This window comes from Callospermophilus lateralis, chromosome 12 (genome assembly GCF_048772815.1).
Source record: "Callospermophilus lateralis isolate mCalLat2 chromosome 12, mCalLat2.hap1, whole genome shotgun sequence".
Classification (NCBI taxonomy): domain Eukaryota; kingdom Metazoa; phylum Chordata; class Mammalia; order Rodentia; family Sciuridae; genus Callospermophilus; species Callospermophilus lateralis.
The window spans coordinates 73,746,524-73,752,390 of NC_135316.1; positions in this window are offsets into that span (position 1 = coordinate 73,746,524).

Here is a 5,867-nt window from a genome sequence, read left to right on the forward strand (position 1 = left end):
CAATCTTCTGGCTGTCTCTGTCTCTCCGAAGATGTCCAGGACAAGAGGCTACACAGCTGCCCTAGCCTGCTGAGTCATCTTCCTATCAGGAAATTGTTTCTGCCTTAGCTAAATAGGTAGGCAATTTTCTGCCCATTTCAGACAGAAAACCTAAGTTTAAAAAAGATTAAGTGAATAGCTCAAGGTTATATGCAAACTCTGGCCCAGTTAGAAATAAAACCCAAGTTGTTCCTAACATTCAATTCTATGGTTACTTTTGCAGGGGAGCCTATCTTTGTAATTTACAGATATTGTTCCCAAATCGCTCACTGAAAATTCTGCCCAAATATTGAAGGTAAAACAGCTTCATGGAGCCAATAGAAAGAGAGAGTATGTATAAAAAGAAATTTTTCCCACATGAGGAATGAATCACTGTAAAGAACATTTGTTCAGTTGTTTGATTATAAAATAAGAGCATCCCTCCCCGCTGCCACAAAATCCAAATGCTCCATTTTGTTACTAAACAATCCTTTTAACACCAAGCCAAAAATAAGTCACAATGTTAATGCAAACGTCTTGCAATCCAAATAAAAGGACTGTGCCAAATTTATCAGAGTTAGAGGGAAATTGTGTCAGACCTGTCTGTGGATGAGAAACTTTCTATTAGATCACCAGTCAATAGGATATCAGCATCTGCTGATGCCAACTGAAGGCATGAGTAATAACAGACAGCTTTAGAAAATACATTTTTCTTCCATAGTTAGCAATGCATGACTCACTAGAACTCTCCAGACACTATACTGCATGAATGACTCAAAATTCTACCAAGGACAGAGCACAATCAGTTCTGTCTTCCTGCGCCAGGATTTCTCATTCCAATTATCACTGATTTGTTAGCTTACTTCAAAGACAGAAAATCTCTGTCCATTTTCCTTCCTCTTTCAAAAATGGTGGTCTATGCTTTAATATAAAGATAATTATTGGAGTGCTGTAGGAAACAGAGATTAAACATTACAGTGAAGGCTGAGAGCAATGTTCAACTACCCTCGCTGCCACCATTTGGGAGACTGAGGTAGGCAATGGCCAAGGTGGATTTCTTTCTGGGATATTGACCAATGAGTAGAGACACTGTTGCAATATAAGAAATGCCATATTGTGTCAGAACAATGGCTTGCCTATCCAAATTTTCAGTAGCCAATAGTGGTATCAAAGATATTTTGGAAAATAGTTATTACTGTCTATGAAAGAAGCCTCATTTCCTTTAAATAACTCTTCTCTTCAATTATTCTAGTAGCTTCCCAGTGAGGGTTTCCACATCTCTAGGCTCCTTCCTTTTCATTCCATCCCTGGCATTCCATCTCCATATTGATTTTATTAAAGTATTATTCTAATTATGACATTAATTTAACATAGTGGTGAAGAGTACAGGTCTTGGAATTAGACCACCTGACTTCAAATCCAGGATGTATCAATTAATTTTTTTAATCTTTCCATGCCTCTGTTTTCTCATCTAGGCCATAGAGTTTGGAAGGTACTTGCATAGCTTTCAACTTTGCATTAAAAATGAGTGTAATAAAATGGTGCATTGATTTGGTTCAGAGCATAGGCTCTGAAGAGATACCTGGGGCTAAAATCCTGGTTCTGCCATATAACAATATGCAAGGCTACTAGTTAATTCTGTATAACAAATCACCCCTAAGCTTCCTGGATGATGATAGTAATAATCATTTTTTATCTTCCACAGTTTCTATAGGTCAGAAATCTGGGAGCAATCTGGCTAGATGAGCCTGGCACGAGATCTCTCATAAGGTTGCAATCAGATGTTGGTTGGGGCTGTGATCATCTGTGACTAGACTGGAGCTGGAAGATCTGTGTTCAAGGTAGTTCACTCCCATGGCAAGTTTGGTGTGGGCCAATGGCAGGAGACTCACTTTCTCTTCACATGGGCCTCTCCACAGTCTGCTTGAGTGTTCTGATGGTATAGCAAGAGGCTTACCACAGAGTAAATAATCCAAGAAAACAAAGCAGAAGCCACAATGCCTTTATTATCTTCTCTTGGAAGTCACATATCATTACCTCCACCACACTCTACTGGTCACACTGTTCAGCTCTGATTCCATGTGAAAGAAGTTTATTTAAGGTCACTAACACCAAGAAGTGAGAATTATTGGCACTATCTTTGAAAGACTACCACAATGACCTTGAACAAGTTTTTTTTTTGTTTGTTTGTTTGTTTGTTTTTTAGGTTCATGAACTCTCAGACTCCTTATTTCCTGAATATGGAGACTAACAATATACTTACTTCATAGTGTTGTTACAAGAATCTACAAGATGATGCATGTGAAGTATTTGGTACATAGTAAGTAATTAAAAAATTATATTAGTGTAGTAATTCAGTAATAGTGTAACTCTTTAAGAAGTTGTCATGAGGAAGAAGGTGCTATTTCCGGGGAGCAGGCAGAACTATCAATTCCACCCCCCATCTCCCTTGTTGTTACTTCTTCCCATTGACTTAATTTTATCTCACATAAGTAAGGCTTCTTCATAAGATTTTTATTTGAAGAAAGGATTATCCAGATTTTTTTAAAAAAAGTAAACTACTGCTGTTGGCCATTATTTATTTCAAGCAGTAGGAATTTTAGAATAGGTAAAGGATCTGTATATCCACATAATTTCCATATAGAGAGCATTTCCCTTCTAATAGAGATGTAGTGTGGCTAGAAAGTAGAGAACATCAGATTATATAAAAGAGCACCTCGTGGAGTGGACTCTAAGGCTATTAGACATCAATTTTTCATAGTGATCAAATGGAAGCCCTGACATTTGAGGCCACTGGGTGAATGGATTAAGTAAACTTCTGCACATCCCAAAGGTTCATTCCATGGTATTTATTCAAGCATCTATTTTATTCATGCACTGGTCTAACTGCTATATAGTAGTGAAAAAGATGAGTCCTGCTTTCCTTCATGTTTACATTTTTTTTAAAGAGAAAGAGAGAGAGAGAGAGAGAGAACTTTTTAATATTTATTTTTTTAGTTTTCGGTGGACACAACATCTTTATTTTATTTTTATGTGGTGCTGAGGACTGAACCCAGCGCCCCGCACATGCCAGGTGAGCGCGCTACTGCTTGAGCCACCTCCCCAGCCCTACGTTTACATTTTAGTGAAAGAAAGAGATAGAGTACACAAATAATGAACAACAAATAAATGAACATTGTATTTTTCAGGCAGTCAAATATGCTATAATAACAATGAGACACAGTGATATGTAAAGTGTCTGAAGAGTAGGATGAGCTCAGTTCACTAGGAGAGTCAAAGGAGTCCTCTATGAAAAGGTGATATAAGAACTGAGTCGTGAATGATGAGAGGGAACAGTCATATGAGGAACTGAGAAGAATTCACTGATATGCACTAATGTGGCACCTTGGGAAGACTGAACCATCAGGAAACCTCATTTCAATAGAAGTCGCACTGACTTCTATTGACTGAAGTCACTGACTTCTATTGACTTCACTGACTGAAGTCTTTGAAATTTGGTTTGAAAAATATTCAGAATAGACTGTTTTCCCCTTGATTATACATCTTCATAAGGACATTTAGCTAAAGTTGCTGACCAGAGCTGAGATTTCTGACAAAATTAATTCAATGGAATTGCTAATAGAAAATATGACAGAAGCCAATGGCTTCAAGTGAAGAAGCAACTCTGAATCTGTGCCACTCTAAAAATGTTATGGATAATCTGAAAATTCAAATAAAGCCTATGAAAACAGAAGTCAGTACAATGACTTTTACAAATTATATAACAGGCAATATATACACTCTTGTGTTTTTTCCTTAAAATCTTCAAGCTGTTTTCAATACCAACTAATATACTTAGGAAGGAAGTGGGTGTCAAGTGAGAAGAGTCTAGGGTAGAATTGGAAGAGACCTCAGAGATGGTCTTGTCTAATACTTTGTGTTATTTAACCAAGTTTTAAATAAATGAAGCAACTTCCTCAAAGTACACAGTCAATGGTTTTAAGCAACATCCTCACACCCAATGGGGGAGAGGGCCATGTTCTCTTATTTCCCACCCAGGCTCAGATGCATAAAGGGTGAATTCAGGGAACTCTCCACCCCTCGTTCCCTCTTCCAGCCATTAAGATGCCCTAATCTGCTTCTGAAACCTCTTATCCCTGGAATAGTAATAATGATAGTTTTCTTTTGTAAAATACCTTTCTTGTATTATTTTTTAATCAATCCTCTTCTCTTCTCTTCCTCCCTCCCTCCTTCCTTTTTCTTCTTCCTTTCTTAGATCCACAAATATATTTTTTCAAATAGTGCTAAGAGTATATTAATAAACAGAATTCCTGAGCTGAAAGTATAGGAGGAAAATAAACAATTAAATAAGTCTTCAAAATACACCTTGATAAGTGCTATGCTAGGGGAAGTGCAGGGCAATATGGAATGGCCAGAAGGGGCACCTAACCTGGTTCAGGGAAGTGTCAGAGTGAGGGACATCTTCCTAAGGAAATGGCATTTAAGCAAAAGACAGAAAAAGATGAGAGGTAGACAGAACATTCCAGACAAAGAGAAAAGCCCTTTTGTAGGGCAAGTGAAAAGCAAGTCCATGTATATTTCAGGGACTAAAAGCACCTTAGTAAAGCTGAAGTATAAGCTTTACTATACATGAACACAAGTGAAAAGACATGACAGGTCGAGACAGAAAGCAGTGACTTGGACTCATCTGATGACAGGGGAGAAGAGAAATGGAGAGTCAGTGAGTAGCACTGATAGGACATGCGGATGACCTGAAAAAAGGAAGCGGCTAAAGATGAAGTCAAAGATGCTGCCCAAGCTTCTGGTGTAGGGAAGAAATAGAGAAAGGCCCATTCACAAATCCAGGAAAACCACAGGAAGAGCAATCAATGCTTCTTTATATTGGGGATAGAGGGTGGAGATGAGTCTGGATTAGGACAAACTGTGAAACATCTGTATAGAGAGTATCCAGAAAGCAACTGGGTATCAGGGTACCTAGGAGACAGGTCTGGATAGAAATACAGATTCATGGATAATCAGTTTATAGCTAAAGATGAGCCCAATTACCTCTTGTTTTTAGATGGCAAATATGAAGCACAGAAATGTAAAGCAACTTGTCCAGGGTCATACTAGTGGGTGAAGAGCAGGGATTTAAACCCTTAGTTTCCTGATTCCCACTTCTGTGCCTTTTCCATGGGAATTTGCAGCCGTAACTGTGCTCAATGAGCAGTGATAGGAAGGTGTTGCAGCAGAATCATGACCTTTTAATTTCTACTGCATGCTTCTATCAGGATAGAGAAATATAAATATGTCTTAGGTGGGTGGTTATGTACATTTCGCAGCTTGTGCAGCCACCATATAATCTGCAGACAAACAGCTAGTCACTTAGCATTGTCCTTTGGATGTATTTCCAACAAGAAATTTCCAAGCTAAGAAAAATCTAGTAACAGCTCCCAGATGTTCCCTTCTGGTTCCTATAATATTCCCCAAAGAATGAAAGCTGCTTGCCACAAATGCCCTTTTTATATGGGTACCTGACTGTTCTCTCTGCTATCCAAGGAATCTGTGTGGAAGGAAGCAGCAGACACCACTGTGTCCATTGCACTTAGACTGGGAGCCCAACCAGTCATTGGTACAGCAACAAAGTAGAAATGATGATAGCTGAGGTTTCTGAGAAAGTGGATTAAATGCTTTTAAAATTACTCTATACTGAGCACCAAAGACCAGAAAAGACCTAAAAGGTAACCGATCATTTTAACTGTATTATTTTTATGGTCCTCAAGGCATGACTAAAAACAATGGAAGATCCATGGCTATTAATCCAAACCCCTGAATACCCCCAAGTTCTTTCCATCACAATTGTTTGGCTT